Genomic DNA, 17,832 nt, shown 5'->3' on the forward strand with positions numbered 1-17,832 from the left:
GTTTTCTTTAAGAGCATATTAAATAAGGGCATTAGCCAGTGCATCCTATTGGTAAATACATTGAAAAGAGCGAACAAAAGTCCTGGATGGCTTAACTCTAATGTAAAAATGCACATAAAAACAAAGGAGAAGACCTTCAAAAAATACAAGGCTGAGGGATCATCACCAGCATTCAGACTTTACAAAGAATGCAACAAGATATGTAAGGGTGCAATTAGGGCAGCTAAGGTAGAACACAAAAGACACATAGTGGAGGAGAGCAAAAAAATCCCCAAAAATTCTTAAAGTATATAAACAGTAAAAAAGGGACAGACCATATTGGCCCCATAAAGAATGAGGAAGGACATCTGGTTACAAAGGATGGGGAGATGGCGAAAGTATTGAATTTATTCTTCTCTTCAGTTTTCACGAGGGAATTGGGGGGCTTCAGTAACCGAAACTGCAGTGTTTGTCCTCATGACACATCACAGGAAGCACCCTCATGGCTAACAGAGGACAGAATTAGAAATAGACTTGGGAAACTTAACATTAATAAATCACCAGAACCTGATGGCTTGCACCCGAGGGTACTTAGGGAACTCAGTCAAGTAATTGCGAAACCATTGTTTCTAATTTTTACTGACAGTCTACTAACCGGAATGGTACCAGCTGATTGGAGAAAAACCAGTGTAGCACCAATATTTAAAAAAGGGCCAAAATACATCCCTGGGAATTACAGACCAGTTAGCCTAACATCAATAGTATGCAAGCTCTTGGAGGGGATGATAAGGGACTATATACAAGATTTTAGTAATGAAAACTGTATCATTAGCAGTAATCAGCATGGATTCATGAAGAATCGTTCTTGCCAAACCAATCTATTAGCCTTCTATGAGGAGGTGAGCTGCCATCTAGATAAAGGAAGGCCCATAGACGTGGTGTATCTGGACTTTTCAAAAGCATTTGACACAGTTCTCCATAAACGTTTACTGTACAAAGTAAGGTCCATTGGCATGGACCATAGGGTGAGTACATGGATTAAAAACTGGCTACAAGGGCGAGTTCAGAGGGTGGTGATAAATGGGGAATACTCTGAATGGTCAGGGGTGGGTAGTGGGGTTCTGTGCTGGGACCAATCCTGTTTAATTTGTTCATAAACCACCTGGAGGATTGGGTAAACAGCTCAATCTCTGTATTTGCGGACAACACTAAGCTAAGCAGGGCAATATCTTCTCTGCAGGATGTGGAAACCTTGCAAGAAGATCTGTACAAATTAAAGGGATGGGCAACTACATGGCAAATGAGGTTTAATGTAGAAAAATGTAAAATAAGGCATTTGGGTGACAAAAATATGAATGCAATCTACTCACTAGGGGGTGAACCTCTGGGGGAATCTAGGATGGAAAAGGACTTGGGGGTCCTAGTAGATGATAGGCTCAGCAATAGCATGCAATGCCAAGCTGCTGCTAACAAAACAAACAGAATATTGGCATGCATTAAAAAGGGGATTAACTCCAGGGATAAAGCAAGAATTCTCCCACTCTACAAGACTCTGGTCTGGCCTCACCTGAAGTATGCTGTCCAGTTCTGGGCACCAGTCCTCAGGAAGGATGTACTGGAAATGGAGCGAGTACAAAGAAGGTCAACAAAGCTAATAAAGGGTCTGGAGGATTTTAGTTATTAAGAAAGGTTGCGAGCACTGAACTTATTCTCTCTGGAGAAGAGATGCTTGATATGATATGATTTCAATTTACAAATACCATACTGGTGATCCCACAATAGGGATAAAACATTTTTGCGGAAGGGAGTTTAATAAGACATGTGGCCACTGACAAAAATTAGAAGAAAAGAGGTTTAACCTTAAAATGCGTAGAGGGTTCTTTACTCTAAGAGCGGCAAGGATGTGGAATTCCCTTCCACAGGCGGTGGTTTCAGCGGGAGGCATCAATAGTTTAAAAAAACTATTAGATAAGCACCTGAACGACCGCAACATACAGGGATATACAATGTAATACTGACCTATAATCACACAAATAAGTTGGACTTGATGGACTTGTGTCTTTTTTCAACCTCACCTACTAAGTAACTATGTAACAATATTTCAATAAAGATTATAATTAATGTATTTTCAAAAATAATAAATGTAACTCAAAATTACCATTCAGTCCTTTTGGATGCAAGTCAATGAATCCACTTCACCTCCTCATGTGTCAGCTGAAGCTTATGGTCAGCCCATCCCCCCCCCCCCCCGAGTTAGTATCCTATGGTAACCAAATGGTGAGTGAGTATAATAATCCCTTGTCAAATAGTTATTCAGGTTTCCAAAAAAAGAAATATTATTACAACCATAATGTTGATGAAATTGTAACAGCAACAATTCATCTTTTCTCAATACAGCTAAAACATTGTCAATGTATCCCATGTGATATAATTGGAATAAATGAAGTGCTCCCTCACCCATGCCATAATGGCTATCACATAAGGGGAATCTGCACGAGACCCCATCATAGCTCCCCCTGGGAATAAGTGACTGAAAATATGGACTTATTCAAAAGAAATTAACTTTTTTACGAACCTTATTCTGTGAACACGTTTGCGCTTTCCACTGATGATGCTACCCACTATATTGAATACAACCTCCAAAGATTAACAGGGGGCTGGCCTTATAGTACCTGAATAACAAACTCAGTGACTCCAGTTCACTGGTCTCGAGACCTAGCAATCTATTAGTCCATTGGTTATTACATATATTTGGATCATAGAGGAGCCCAGATAAACTGTCATCATCCTTTCTAATCCCAATCTATAGCTTTAATCTGGCATCTTAGTCTGCTAGGAAAAGTGGTTATCACACCATACAATAATACCTGTTAATACTCCTGCTGCTCATGGCATTGTTGCTTTTAACAATGTTGACAAATTGTCAAAGCAGCAATCCTCTGGACACAGGGACCATAGAAATGTTCTGTTAAAGGTCACACCAAAAGTGTCTAAAAGTGTGTATACTTTGCGCTAACCACAAACAAAAATTGCAAATTGTAGTGCAGCTGCTTGTGCAAGCCCCAAATACTAAAAGACCCAAACACTATCCTAAATTCTTACAAGCACGCATCCACGTGATATTACAATAAAAACCTTAATGATAGGTATTCACTGCATATGATATTGCAATAGAAGCCTTAGGGATAGGTTTTTACTGCATGTGCAACCAATTAACTAATGGTGCAAAAACAAATCTATCTATAGATACTACTTGCCACAATCTGTGATTAATTATATTTGTGAAAACAAAATAGATACAGATCACAAGATCTATTGAAACAGTGAGACACAAATAAATACAGATCGCAACATCCATATAGCAAAAAAAGTCTTAAACACAATAAATGATATTAGTCCCATTAAATTGTGAAAACATATATATCAGCCGTATTTCTTCTGAACTTGAAGGAATGTGAATATTTTTCCATCCAAAGATGTTAAAAACTAGCCGCTTACCAGATACGTTGGATCTCAAGTTATAGAGATCCAGTACGCCAGGTGCATTAGCCTGCCGGCACCAAGGGTCTCCACCTCCGCTTCACTTCAGGGAGAGAGATATCCTCATCTGGTTGTAGTGGTCGGTGTTCGAGGTGTCTCACAGCTGGGATCCACAGATATAAAGAGCGGTGGTATTCTCAATGTCGTTAATCCTCCTGACACCGTGATGGCGTCACAGCCACTTGCTCCACCCTAGCAATGAATGCAGAATGTCGGACAGCAGAAAGCCATAGGGTACACATGCCTGAGACCATAGAAACGTAAAGATCAAGCGCATGGATGGCCCGTACGGGGATCAAACCCGCGACCTTGGCGTTATTAGCACCACGCTCTAACCAACTGAGCTAACCGGCCAAAAAGGGTGGAGCAAGTGGCTGTGACACCATCACGTTCTTTTTTCCTTTGCAGTTAGTTTGGTTTGATCCTCTGCTGCCTATATGCTGAAAAGAAAATAGTTGTTATCCGTTCCCTTTGTTCCTTCTCCCCTCCTCTGTAGCGCGCCGTGAAAAACAGATCAACCTTCCTCTGATGCGGCTCTCAGCGTTGCTCGTCACATCTCACAGCCACGTCCCCGACATGTTTCGTCATAGATTTGACTTAATCATGGGATTCGCGCTACAGAGGAGGGGAGAGAGGCTGTGAGTCAAAGCACTAGCACACCTCGGGTCCGCCGTGACCATTTGTTGTGTTTGATTCATCCACTGGTTTTAGAGTTGCTGTGAGCTACACTGCATTTACTGCTTTTATAAATCTTTTGAAATGTGAGTGATTTTCTTATAGATTGTAGTGGTTTTAAATAAACTTGCCGTGCTGGTTTACGCTATGTGAGCTCTTTAATTATTTTTCATGTGGATTGATTCAAACACTGTGGAAATTCTACATATCGGATTACCCTGAAGTGTGGTAAATAAGCGTTTTTTGCCGTGCATGAGAGTGCTGGCAAAATAAATCGGTGAGTGAGGTTCCTTTGGGAGTGAATTTCACAGTGGTGAGGTGAAGGATACGTGGAGTTATACACCATTGAGATTACCACATTCATTGGAGATTTTGTGTGTCACAAACAAATCACAATTTTCACGATTTTTGGACTGATTGTCATATGTTTTTTATGGTCTTTATACATTCTTGCAGTTATGGACTTTTTTTATGCCACATTATTTGGTGATTACATGTTATTTAATTAATATGTCATATGATTGGCACAGTATAATGCACTCATTACACATGGCAGATTAAGTTATGCATGGTCATATTTGGGGTGTATAAGCACTTGTCAATTATTCACTTATTTATTTGTGCACTTGTGTTTTAGCTTATATAGTTTTTTGCTGATATTGTAGTGCACATTATTGCTATCACTGGGGGGTATGAGCGCCTCTTATTTGTTCTTTTATATCTATGGGAAGGATCTTATGGGTGAATGGATATATGAGATCAAATATTATTCAGATACTTTTTAGATACCTTAAATTACATTCTCCACATATGGTGCTTTTACAGGAGACGCATCTCAGGGGCAGCAAGTGTTTGGCACTAAAAAAGCCATGGATTCAGCAAGTCTTTCATTCTTCTTATTCTACATATGCAAGAGGAGTATCAATATTAATCAGTAAATCTCTTCCATGTATAATGGAACAGGTCTATACTGATCCCCAAGGCAAATATGTAATAATAGTATTTACGGTGTGGGGTACGCGATATATAGTAGTACGGGTGTATATTCCGCCTCCTTTTTCTTCGTCCACCCTATACTAGACATGTGCATTCGTTTTCGTCCAAATGCATTTTCGTCCGAATTTCATGTATTTTCGTTATCGAAAGTGCAGAGTCCGAAAAACGAAAGATCCGACATAAACAAATGCTTTATTTTAATTTTCGTTGCTACAACAGTTCGATATAGATAGGAGATTCGACATGATGATGACAATAACAGTCTGTGTCCATCAAACCTGTGGTCGAATGTGCCTAAGCTTAGCTCTATTAGTCCAAGATTATTCTACATAGAGAGAAAAGATTCGCCGTAGAGAGAAAAGATTCGACGTAGGGGAGGAAAGATTCGACGTAGGGGAGAAAAGATTCGACGTAGGGGAGAAAAGATTCGACGTAGGGGAGAAAAGATTCGACGTAGGGGAGAAAAGATAAATAAAAATAATGATGATGATGAATGTTATTGGCTGATTGTAACCAAAGAGGAGGAGCAGTAAAATAGCTAGAACTAAGTACACACGTACTTTGGCTTATGGTGTCTGTTGAAAGTTCTAAGAAGATTCGACGGAGCAAGTAAACTATACGGCGTTGTACAGTTTAGCTGCTCCGTCGAATCTTCTTTGCACATTCGACAGACACCATAAGCCTTCAATGACAGATTCGACCTTAATTTGGATTTTCGGACGAATGCAATTTTTAACGAAAAACGAGATTAATAAAAACAAAATTTCGGGAGTAACTAAATACATTTATTTTTCGGACGAAAACGAAATTCCGAAACGAAATATTTCAGTGTGCACATGTCTACCCTATACTCAATCTTGGAGAAAGTAATTTCGTATTATCCGGCAAAGCTGTTGTTGATGGGTGATTTCAACTATGCTGTCTGATGTATTAGATGTATCATATCTACCCAGTGGACTCTCAGATCACTCGCCATTACTTCTTAAAATTCATGCCCCATCCTATAGAACTGCAGCCCTATGGCGCTTGGGGACCCACTGGCTTTCTCATGTAGACCTGACGTCCAATATCTCACCACGATTGGCGGAATATTGGGAGGTTAATGAGGGATCCTCCTCTGTTGCAGTGATATGGGATGCCTTCAAGGCCTTTTCCAGGGGACAATATATCTTCTCTATTGCTGGGATTCGCAAGGAACAGGCAGCCGTTGCAACAGCGCTACAGCAAGCTGTGCAACGTCAGTCTGATATTTATACTACTGACCCTACTAATACCCATTTTGACCTCCTGAATTCTGCAAAACGTAAGCTACATCTCCATCTCACAGAGATCACCAGATTAGATCTACATCGGAATAAACAAATGTTCTTTGAACAGGGGGATCGTAATGGTCGTCTTCTAGCGATGTTGGCACAGCCGGATTATCCGCCAACAGTGATTGCCAATGTGGTGTCTGCCTCAGGTGCATCAGTTTCTTTATTACCAGATATACTAGAGGTCTTTCGCCAATATTATAGTTCTCTTTATACCTCTGTGTTGCCTTCTGACTTTCAGCCCAAGGATTTGGCATCCTGGCTAGACCCATTGGCATTAGGCTGGCTTTCAGATAAAGAAAGAGAATCTCTGGTGGCGCCAATAACCCCGGAAGAGGTACTGAGAGCAATCGAATCATTTCCGCGGGGGAAGTCTCCAGGTCCGGATGGCCTCCCCATAGAGTTTTATAAGACACATGGGAATATATTAGCTCCCAAGCTAGCACAACTTTATTCTCAATGCCTGACAGATGGAGCCTTTCCAACTTCTATGAGCCATGCCCATGTTATACTAATTCATAAAGATCTAAAAGATCCTTCATTGTGTGCCTCCTATAGGCCAATTGCCCTACTTAATACAGATTTTAAAATTTTGACTAAATTACTTACCATCAGACTACAGCCACTATTACCATCTGTTGTAGATATTGATCAAACTGGCTTCATGGCCAACAGGTCAACCGATGTAAATTTGAGACGTTTGTTCACTAATATACATGCAAAGCATTTGAATGAAGGTACTAGGGTGGTGGCCTCCTTAGATATTGAAAAGGCCTTCGATACTATCGAATGGCCTTTTCTTTGGGAGGTCCTTAGAAGGATGGGGTTCCCCCTGATCTTTATTAAATGGATACAGATAATTTATCAAAACCCCACCTCAGCTATCAAGTTGGGAGGTAGCTTATCACAGTCTTTTTCTCTGTCAAGGGGTACTCGACAGGGCTGCCCCCTCTCTCCAGCCCTGTTGGCGGAGGCTCTCCGTACTTTCCTTCATGTTAAGGGATTGTGTGTTGGCTGGCTGGAGGAAAGGGTTGCCTTGTATGCGGATGACCTACTCCTCTTTCTTAATGACGCAGGACCATCACTTAAGGGGACCCTACAGGTCCTCAATTCTTTCTCCGCAGTCACAGGCCTTAAAGTAAACTGGGAAAAGTTACTTCTATTTCCTATATACTTTGCGGCTCGTGCTACTGCCGATACGGATACCCCCCTAAAATGGGTGGAGCATTTTAAATGTTTAGGGGTGGTGGTTTCTAGACAGGTTTCAGACTATATATCCCTAAATTTAACACCTGTGATCCAGGAGACTCAACAACGGCTGAAGGCATAGGAGTCATTACCCCTTTCATTGTTAGGACGCATACATTTAATAAAAATGAATGTATTACCTAAATTCACATATTTATTTCGACACTCTCCCCAGTAGATCCCTAAATCTTTTTTTGCCAAGCTACATCGTATTTTCTCAGCATTTATATGGAGATCAAAGCCCCCTAGGTATAGCTGGGCGACATTGGTACGCCCGACCTCCCAAGGTGGCCTGGCATGTCCAGATTTCCATAAATATTACTTGGCTTCTCAGCTAGTAACTACGGCCTGGTGGCTTAACCCAGATACCTCAAATTCCGCTACTCAGGTAGAAGCAGCAGTGCTGGGATCCCTAGAGGCGCTGAAATTTTTGATCTTTCGGGGGCCCTCGTGCTCCATATTAAATTACACCATCTATTCTTACCATGCTACGTGTATGGGGAGAGGGCCTCAAAATTGAACGATATCCCCTACAGGCAATATCACCTAATGCTCCCCTCTGGTTAAATCCCACTCTGGAGCATTTCTATTCACTACCCGACCCCTATACTTGGACTAATTTTAAGGTAAAAACAGTAACACAGATCATTTTGGATAAATCTTTGATTTCTTTTTCCAAATAATCTCCGACTTCAATATCCCTCAGTCGTATTCTTTTTATTTTCTTCAACTCTCCCATGCCTTCAGCTGTCAATTCTCTGGCTCTCCTCTACAACTAGTCCAATCTGCCTTAGAGAAGCTTCTTAGGTTGGATTGCACAAAGGATGCTGCATCTAAATTGTATCTTCACTTAACAACTGCCTCTCTCCCTGATTTAGAGAAATTAAGATCAAAATGGTCTAAGGATATCCCTGAACTTAATGAGGATGGTTGGGATAATATATGGGACTCTCCCTTCAACTCTCTCGTCTCCTTGAGAGACAGACTTATTCAGTTTAAGATAGTCCACAGGGCATATTACACCCCCCATATATTAAATCAAATTAATTCAGACTCTGCTCCTGGTTGTTGGCGATGTGGGGAGATTCCTGGAGACTTTACCCATATATTCCGGACTTGTCCAGCTATCGTAAGGTATTGGAAAGAAATACTAGCTTTTATATTCAAAATAACATATATCCCTCTGCAATGATCAATGACAATATGTATTCTAGGTCTGATAGAGCAATTTATCCCTACGACAGCAGGGCGTACTTTGGTGGGGCTGCTTTTGTTCTATACTCGTAAAGCTATAGCTCTCAGCTGGAAGAAAACCACCCCCCCATCGCTGACTTTGTGGAAACAACTCATTAATAATAGCTTACCAATAAAAGGTTTGGTCCAAATGGCTCACGGACCCCTCTATAGCCTCAATAGCCTCCTAGAGGAATATGACTCTTTGTAATCTCTCCATTAGTTATTGGGCTCTAGGTGTACATATGTAACACGGGATAACACCTTTCTTTAAAATTAAACTGGCATAGGAACCAGGTATGACCAATGTATGTATGTATGTATGTATGTATGTATGCGGGTTTTTTTTTTTTTTTGTGTGTTTTGTTCTTTATGTATATAGTTTCTTTAATTGCTGGAAGTATTCATTTTTGTTTGTTGTCTGTTTTTTTGAAAAAAAAATTAATAATAAAAAAAAAAATATATTAGATTTCCATATAGGAAAAAGAAATGTAAAAACCACATTTGTAGCTGATGGTGTGGATTCATTTCATTTTGCGCTGTAGAAGGAGTTTATCCACATCACCCCCTCTTTCATGTACAGGGATGTGCTCCAATGCAAAAAATTTCATTTTAGTGAGAAATTGGGATAAAGTCCCATATATCTACTAATTGTAGTCTCCATTTTTTCTTAGAGACCAAGGACACATGGTCCCGGATCCTGTGAAAAAAAGGTCTTTTTGTTTTGCCCACGTAAAAGGCCTTACAATCGCATTCCATAAGGTACACTACTCCAATTGTCTGGCAATCGGCGTAAAAATGAGGTCTGTATTGCTCACCATTGGGCAGCAGTAAGAAGCACTGAACAGGTACCTACAAAAATTTCAATTCCTGCAGGGCCTGGTCCCAGATATTTTATGAGCAGTACTTTTGGATGTAGTTGTTAAATGACTATGTACAAGATGATCTCTAATCGATTGGGATTGCCTATAGGTAATTTGAGGATACAGACTTATATATTTTGAGACAATATCGTCAGCGACTAATAGATGCCAATATTTTTGAATGACATCTGGTATCTGACGATGCTGTCCTGAAAATCTAGTTATCAATCAAAACTTTTGATCTGTGCTTGGAACCTTTTTCGAAAACATTAAAGTATCTCTCTCCTTTTGATTGGCCCTATAGTAGGCCTTTTTCAGGCACGACCGACTATAACATCTCAGTAAGAGACAGTCTCGTAGGTCTTTGGCTTCAATATCAAAGTTTTCTTGTCGACTGCAATTCCTTTTCAACCTGAGATACTGGCTATAAGGTATGCTGGAGACAAGGGATCTGGGATGGGAACTACTGGAATGTAAAATCGTATTCCCCGCTGAAGGTTTACAATACAGTGAGGAATCTAGACTTCCATTATCACTGATGAAAATCAAGATATCTAGAAAACGAATAGTCTTTTGATCGTAATTCATCGTAAATCTCAGATTGATTTCATTTAATTTTAAGGTTTCCAAAAGGGAGAGTAACTCCTCCTTGGATCCAGTCCATATTAAGAAGATATCGTCAATAAATCGCCAAATTAATACCTTACTTAGGCTGTCTTGCAATTCTTCACATGTAAATAGATATCGCTCCCACCCCCCCGGTACAGGTTTGCATATGAGGGGGCACAATGTGTCCCCATTGCAACACCCTGCACCTGGAGGTAGTGGGAGTGATTGAACAAAAAATTGTTGTTTGTCAAAATTAAATACAATAAGCCCAGAATGAACTCATTGTAAGTAGAAGCTCTGCTACCTCTTTCTACAATAAAGCTCTCCACAACCCAAACCCCCAAATCATGGGGGATTGAGTTGTAGAGAGCTTCCACATGGATGACCACCAGCCAAGCCCCCCAGGCACTACCACTCCATCAAGGGCCCTCAATAGATTGACAGTGTCCTGAATGTGGGAGCTGAGAGCTACCACATCGGGCCGCAAGTAGTTATCGGCCAGCTGACTGGCAGATTCTGTCAGACAACCGTTCCCAGATACAACGGGTCATCCAGGAGGGCAGACAATGCTTTTATGTATCTTAGGCAATGCGTACAGGGTGGGCATTCTGGTAGCCTTCACTGAAAGAAACTCCCACATTTTCCTATCAATGATATCTTTATAAAAAGCCAGAGCAATTAGGTTAGCATAATTGATTCTAATCCACTCAACTTGATATCGAACATGGATCTGATCCTGGGTTAAAATGTGAGAAGATAAATTAATTACTTGGAACCTGTCTTGTTCACTACAGGTATCGGTGATTGAGTGTTGAACATCTTTTTGGGATCTTGAGTGGGCTGTGAGACAAAGATTGGCGCTGTGCGCACATCCCCCAAAGGGGGTGTAGGACGACAGTCCCCTGAATTACTATTAGATGCACCTGAGCTTACCTTAGAGGCCAATCCATTTTGTGCAAGTGATGAAGGAGAGATAGAAGCAGTAGAATGTGCAGGTGAACGAGAGTGAGGAGGTTGTCGATTACGATCATTGTGTGAAGTGCGTTTAGATGCCGATGTATGAGGACCAGATCCATCTTTTCGTTTTTGTGGTCCCATTTTTTCTGGTCATCGCTGTGCCTGAGATGAGGAAACGGAAGAAGCAGATGATCCATCAGAGTCACTAGGGTCATTGGGGACATTGCTATGCTGATTGGTTTTATTCCTATTCCTTTTGTTGTCATGTGCCCATCTGTATGCTTAATTCAGATCATAAGCTATCTTATCTTGGTAGTATTTTTTATCTTTTGATCTTTTCGTTTGAGTATATCAGCAGCAAAAGTTACCAAGTATTTACTTAGATCACTTTCCTTTTCATTAAATGTTGTATGTCAATTTGATAAACATCAGTAATCTGGATGTTTATTGGCTTGAACAGCCATGGGTTACACCCAGCTGAAGGCAGAATTTCCATCATGTAGTGTCACATGTAGGTTGTGCCTGCACGTGACATAATTTTTGGTGCTGCGTCATGGGTGGGTGGTTGCCGTGCTTGCGTCACTTCTGGCACCACCCGCGCATGCGCGGTGGTGATTTCTTGGCGTCCGCGCCTCATCGGTGTGATTAGACGCAGGTGAGGTGGAGGGGATATAGGCAGGCAGGCAGCGGCTGAGTTGGGAGCAGGGCGATCCTTGATGCTTCAAATCGGTGAAAGGTAACATCGCTCAGACATTGGTGGGAACTAAGGACTGGAAGTTAGCAGATTAGATATGAATGCCTCCTCTTTTCTGTTTTGTTTGGTTGTCCATTAGGGTATTTGACCACTTGAAAGTCCTCTTCTGGGAAAAATCAATCCTCAGATCTACTAGCTGTTTGGAAGTATCACTTGCTATGATACCATCCAGTACCATAAGTTGGTTCCCACATCTGTTTTCTGAGGTTCAAATATATTTATCTTTTATGGTCAGAAAGATAGTTTTGTTGATTTTTTGATTCTTGTCAGTCTAAGTTCATCTTCTATCCCCCTTTTCTAGATAACCCTCAGCCTTATGGGGCCTGTATGTCCTTTTCTGTGATACACCAGATATCTCTGCTTTTTCAATGTCCTTGAGACACCAGGGTCGCGATCTCCAGACATAGGACATGTTCCACAGTACAGGTGGGGACACAGTGGGGGGGGGGGGGTACTTTTCATCTAACTGTATTTGCAAGATAATTTAATTTCTATTTTTGATGTGTTTAAAATATTGTTCCGATTATTAAATACTGATTTTAATATACTGTTTTTCATCTATAGTTACCGTGCTATGCAGTGCTTATTAAAAGTCTCCTGAAAAAGCCATGGCATGGCGAAACATGTAGAGCAAGAAGTCACTGCTGGTTACTCATATTATGGTTACTGTATGATGATACTGTGATGTTTTATACATTTTGTATAAATTTTTTTTTTATATATTTGATTAAGTAATTTCTTGGCACCCTAAAAATCCCATTCTCTTTTACAGGTGTTCAAAAATCTTCCATTCTGCTATCTTGCCAGTGGTCCAAAAGAATGGCTACCCGGCCAAGTTGTCTAAATTCAAGATTTTCCACGCTCTGACAGCAAACTCTCAATGGTAGGATTGTCGTATTAATGAAACTACACAAAAATGGGGAAGTATGCCATTAGATTGATGGAGGTACACACAATTGCAGCACTTTGCACAATCACTACCACAGCCATTACGAGGCATAGGAAATATGAGGTTAATAGAGAAATTGTTCTGCTCCCCACTGTGTTTAAAGCAAAGTATATGAAAAATATATAAAATATTAGTAAAAGAAGATGAACCTAAATATCCACCGTATTTAGGGATAGGGATGAGCCCAAAGTTCGAGTCGAACGTAAGTTCGACTCAAACATCAAGTGTTCGCCTGTTCGCTGAATAGCGAACAATTTGGGGTGTTCGCGGCAAATTCGAAAGCCGCCGAACACCCTTGAAAAGTCTATGGGAGAAATCAACCATCACCTTTGGGTCTGGTATGAATATTAAGGGGAACCCCGAACCAAAATTTTAAAAAAAATTGCGTGGGGGTCCCCCCAAATTCTATACTAGGACCTTCAGGTCTGCTATGGATTTTAAGAGGAATCCCGCGCCAAAATAAAAAAAATGGTGTGGGGGTCCCCCCAAAAATCCATACCAGACCCTTATCTGAGCACGGAACCTGGCAGGCCACAGAAAAAGAGGGGGGACAAGGGCCTCATCCCCACTACCCTTGCCCGGTGGTTGTGAGGGTCTGCGGGTGGGGGACCCCGCCCTCTCTGATGCCCCAGGAAAGCCATGGGGAAGTCCCCGTGCATCAGAGGGGGCGGGGTCACCCGGGAACATCACCATGTGGCCCTGCCCTCAGTTATAAAAGAACTGTCACCTGCGAGGACGTGTCATACAGCAGGTGCCTCCCATGGAGGCGGGTCGGTCGCGGCTAAGACAATAGAGATGTGCTATACATTATTAGCAAGATGGTATGTGACCCCGCAGAGGGCACGGAGGTTTGGAGCAGATGTTCCCCCAACATGTTGGAGGGGGTGCGACACTCAGGGGACCTTTGGGCACCTAAGGTCAGAATGCATAAAAATACAGCCTTACTGGGAGGGAATTACTAAGGTGATTTATCAAATTACTGGAGAATATATCCAGGTTGAGCCATGGAAATGTTTGTTTCATGGTACAGAAAAAATGGTGGCCCAGTATAAGAATACCTTAGTTCCACATTTATTAATTGCAGCTAAAAGTTTGATACCAAGATTATGGAGAACCCCAGAAGCCCCGACTATGAAAGAATGTGTAGCAAAGGTTGACTGGCTGAGATCTATAGAAGAAACAATGCATATAGTAGAGGACTCCTTAGAGGTACTGCATATCATACAATATAGGGGAAATGGTTGATTAAAAAAAAAAAAAACGATAGAATATATGATTATGGTGGATGTTTGAGGAGTCAATATATGTATATATACAGAATATGGGAGGGCAGAATTCATGAAGAACTTAAGCAGAAGAGGAGAGATATGAATACATAATAAGATGTAATAAGATCTGAACAAAAGCATGCACATTCACGCTTTCTAATTAGGAACAGCAGAAGATAACCTTGAACTCGATTGCAGTTCAAAGACCAGCCTCGTTTTGGATTTTAGGTGTTTACATGTTTAAAACAGTTTTTTTTGCTAGAAAATTACTTAGAACCCCCAAACATTATATATTGTTTTTTTTTCTAACACCCTAGAGAATAAAATGGCGGTCATTGCAATACTTTTTTTTGCACCGTATTTGCGCAGCGGTTTTATAAGCGCACATTTTTTGGAAAAAATTCACTTTTTTGATTAAAAAAATATGACAACAGTAAAGTTAGCCCAATTTTTTTATATTGTGAAATATAATGTTATGCCAAGTAAATTGATACCCAACATGTCACACTTCAAAATTGCGCCCGCTTGTGGAATGCCGTCAAACTTTTACCCTTAAAAATCTCCATAGGCGACTTTTAAAAAAATTCTACAGGTTGCATGTTTTGCGTTACAGAGGAGGTCTAGGGCCAGAATTATTGCTCTCGCTCTACTGGTCGCGGCGACACCTCACATGTGTGGTTTGACCACCGTTTCCATATGTGGGCGCTACTAACGTATGCGTTCACTTCTGCGCGCGAGCTCGTCGGTACAAGGCGCTTTAAAAAATTATTTTTTTTTTAATTATTTATTTTACTTTATTTTATTTATTTTTTCACTGTTTTAAAAAAAAAATTGGATCACTTTTATTCCTATTACAAGGAATGTAAACATCCCTTGTAATAGAAAAAAGCATGACAGGTCCTCTTTAATATGAGATCTGGGGTCAAAAAGACCTCAGATCTCATATTTAGACTTTGATGCAAAAAAAAAAAGTCGTTTAAAAAAATGACACAAAAAAAGTGCCTTTAAGATTAGTGGGCGGAGCTGACGTCATGACGTCGTTCCGGCCGTCCTATGGTATGGAGACGAGTGGGCGCCATCTTAGCCTCACTCGTCTCCATACTGAGGAAGAGAAAGGACCCGATCGCCTCCGCCGCTACCGACGGCTCCGGTAAGCGGCGGAGGGCACGGGAGAGCAACGGGAGGGGGGGTGGCACCTCTCCCGCCGCCGATAACGGTGATCTCGCGGTGCACCCGCCACAGAGACCACTGTTATTGTGTACAGAACCGTCGGCCCTAAAGATGGATACCTCGGTTGTGGCAGCAGCTGCTGCTGTTACCGAGATATCCATCTTTAAAGTAATGATGTATATATATATACAGTGGCCGGTCGGTAAGTGGTTAACATTACAGCTGGCACCCAACGTGGGGCCCCAGGCTTCGATCGAAGGGAGACCGCGACTCCGAGGCTGAATGGCTGGCCAAGACAGACCAAGAGAGCTTGCACAACCCTGAGAGTACGGTAGGTACATTTAGATCCCCATAGGATATTATTTATACTTACCACTGTACGACTTGTTTCTGTCTGATCTGGTCACTGGTCTTGTTGGCTCCTGGAGGTTGTTCAGAGGCAGGTAACCTTTTATTCCTCGCCCGGGGCTGTTTTAATGAACCTGCCATTGGATCTCTGCTGCCTGTGTATTATTTGTTCAGTGTCTGCCATCCTGAAGGATTGCGACTAAAAGTGCAGTTGCATTTGTGTGTCCTGACCCAGATGAGCTGTGGGCCTCTGGGGGAGATGGAGCCTTGCAACAAACGTCTAAGGACGGGTTACTCAGGGTTGACAGTGTAGGACTTCTGAGGGTTAGCTCAGCTGCTGAGGCTTTCACGGTGCAAAGGGTGGCAGGAGTAATGTTATGTCATGTCCTAAATGTGTATGTGGATTAATGTTTGGCATCAATGAGGGTGGCTGGAGCTTACTATATAATCAAGAACAGCCAGAGAGAGGACAGGCAGGGAAGCCTGTTAGTTTTTTTTTGCACAGCTCCATCAGCCCCCATCCTTGGAATTTCTTGATAAGAAAGCAGTGAAGAGGGATATTAACCCCTCAAGCCGTCAGCCGAAACTGCTGCGGAGAAACAGAATAGAAAGAGAGAGAGAAAGGAATGTTAGCATGTGTGAAGCAGTAAAAAGTTGTACAAAGCAGAGAAGGTTTGTGAATTGAAAGACTGTGTTGCTAGACTGCAACGAGAGGAATGGCACAAGTTGCTAAAGGAGCAGAGGGGAATTCTGTGTGATAACGGCTTATTAGATGTGGTGGAGGCTTGGTACAGAATGGCAAAAGCTTTGCACAAAGAAAATTGAATAAAGGATGTTAAGAAAGATGGTGTTTGTATCATGTATGTGTACCACAAAGTTGATCCCTATGATAGAATCCGGAACAGAGGAGGGGAGGGACAACCCTGCCCTCCGCCTAATGCCCACTTCCTTCTCACCACTCCAGCCCAAGCACAACCCACTGTGACAACTTTCTGTGGAAGCCATCTTAGTGCACCCAGGCCATTACTTCCTACCCAGCCCAGTGCACTTCCTGCTGGCGGCCATCTTGGTACACCCAGTAGGCCCAACCACGGCCTATACCCAGTTCTCCCTGTTCTAAACCAGGATGGTTCCTACCACACACCTGTCTTCCCCAATACGGAAGCACTTTCACAGGCTGGATATATAAATGATGAAGAAGCGTCCGAGTGGGAAGACCAACAGCAGGCAGCAAGGCCACCCGTTGATTTAACCCCCAATCCGGCTCCGGACTCACAGTTCCGAGAGGATATCAAACATATGCTGGCAACCGTATGGAACAGTGCCCCTTCTCAGCCCCTGTCCCAACACCAGTCTCAGTTGCCAGAAAGGGCACTGGTGATGTATGTCGCTTTTACCCCATCACAAGCAGCAGCCTTAGTGACAAGACTGCCTGACCCAGAGAAACAGCCAATGCCCTTCTACCACAGGATAGTGCAGATACAAGAAACTTACTCAGATGCCTGGAGAGACTTGATCAGCCTATGCCAAATCAAAGCAGGACATGTCTTTTGGCCGAAAATGCAGGCGGCCTTCAATGATGCCTGCCTGACAAGTGCCACTTCCAACACCTCAGGCGTGGAGTTCTGTGCCCAACTCCATGACTGTGCAAAGGAGAAATTGGCGAATCAGACCACCACAATCTAAGATATTGCCCAAGACAAAGGGGAGTCTGTGGAGAAGTATCATGCTAGACTCATACAGGTCTTTGATGATCTGGGCTTCTCTTACTATGAAAAGGCACACACACACATGTCATCAACTGCTTTTGTCTCAGGGCTCAGAGAGGATACACAGGAAGTACATGACAGATTCCCTGTGTGCCTATGGTCTACAGGACTGGAAGACATCAGTCACTTAAAGGTGCCACCAGTTTTAGTCAAGCTCAAAG

General features: G+C 42.0%; 1 long non-coding RNA gene and 1 other non-coding gene across 2 annotated transcripts in view; both read right to left on the reverse strand.

Annotated features, from left to right (window-relative positions):
* Nucleotides 1–16,839, reverse strand: part of LOC141121702 (uncharacterized) — a 67,388-nt gene extending 50,549 nt beyond the window's left edge. The window contains exon 1 of the long non-coding RNA XR_012240592.1: nucleotides 15,928–16,839. This is a non-coding gene — a long non-coding RNA (uncharacterized lncRNA). The remainder of the gene's footprint in view (nucleotides 1–15,927) is intronic.
* TRNAI-AAU (transfer RNA isoleucine (anticodon AAU)) lies at nucleotides 3,800–3,873 on the reverse strand. The gene has a single exon. It is a non-coding gene; the product is annotated as a tRNA-Ile (tRNA).
* Nucleotides 16,840–17,832: the final 993 nt, after the last annotated feature.

The sequence above is a fragment of the Aquarana catesbeiana genome, linkage group LG01 (assembly GCF_042186555.1).
Source record: "Aquarana catesbeiana isolate 2022-GZ linkage group LG01, ASM4218655v1, whole genome shotgun sequence".
Classification (NCBI taxonomy): domain Eukaryota; kingdom Metazoa; phylum Chordata; class Amphibia; order Anura; family Ranidae; genus Aquarana; species Aquarana catesbeiana.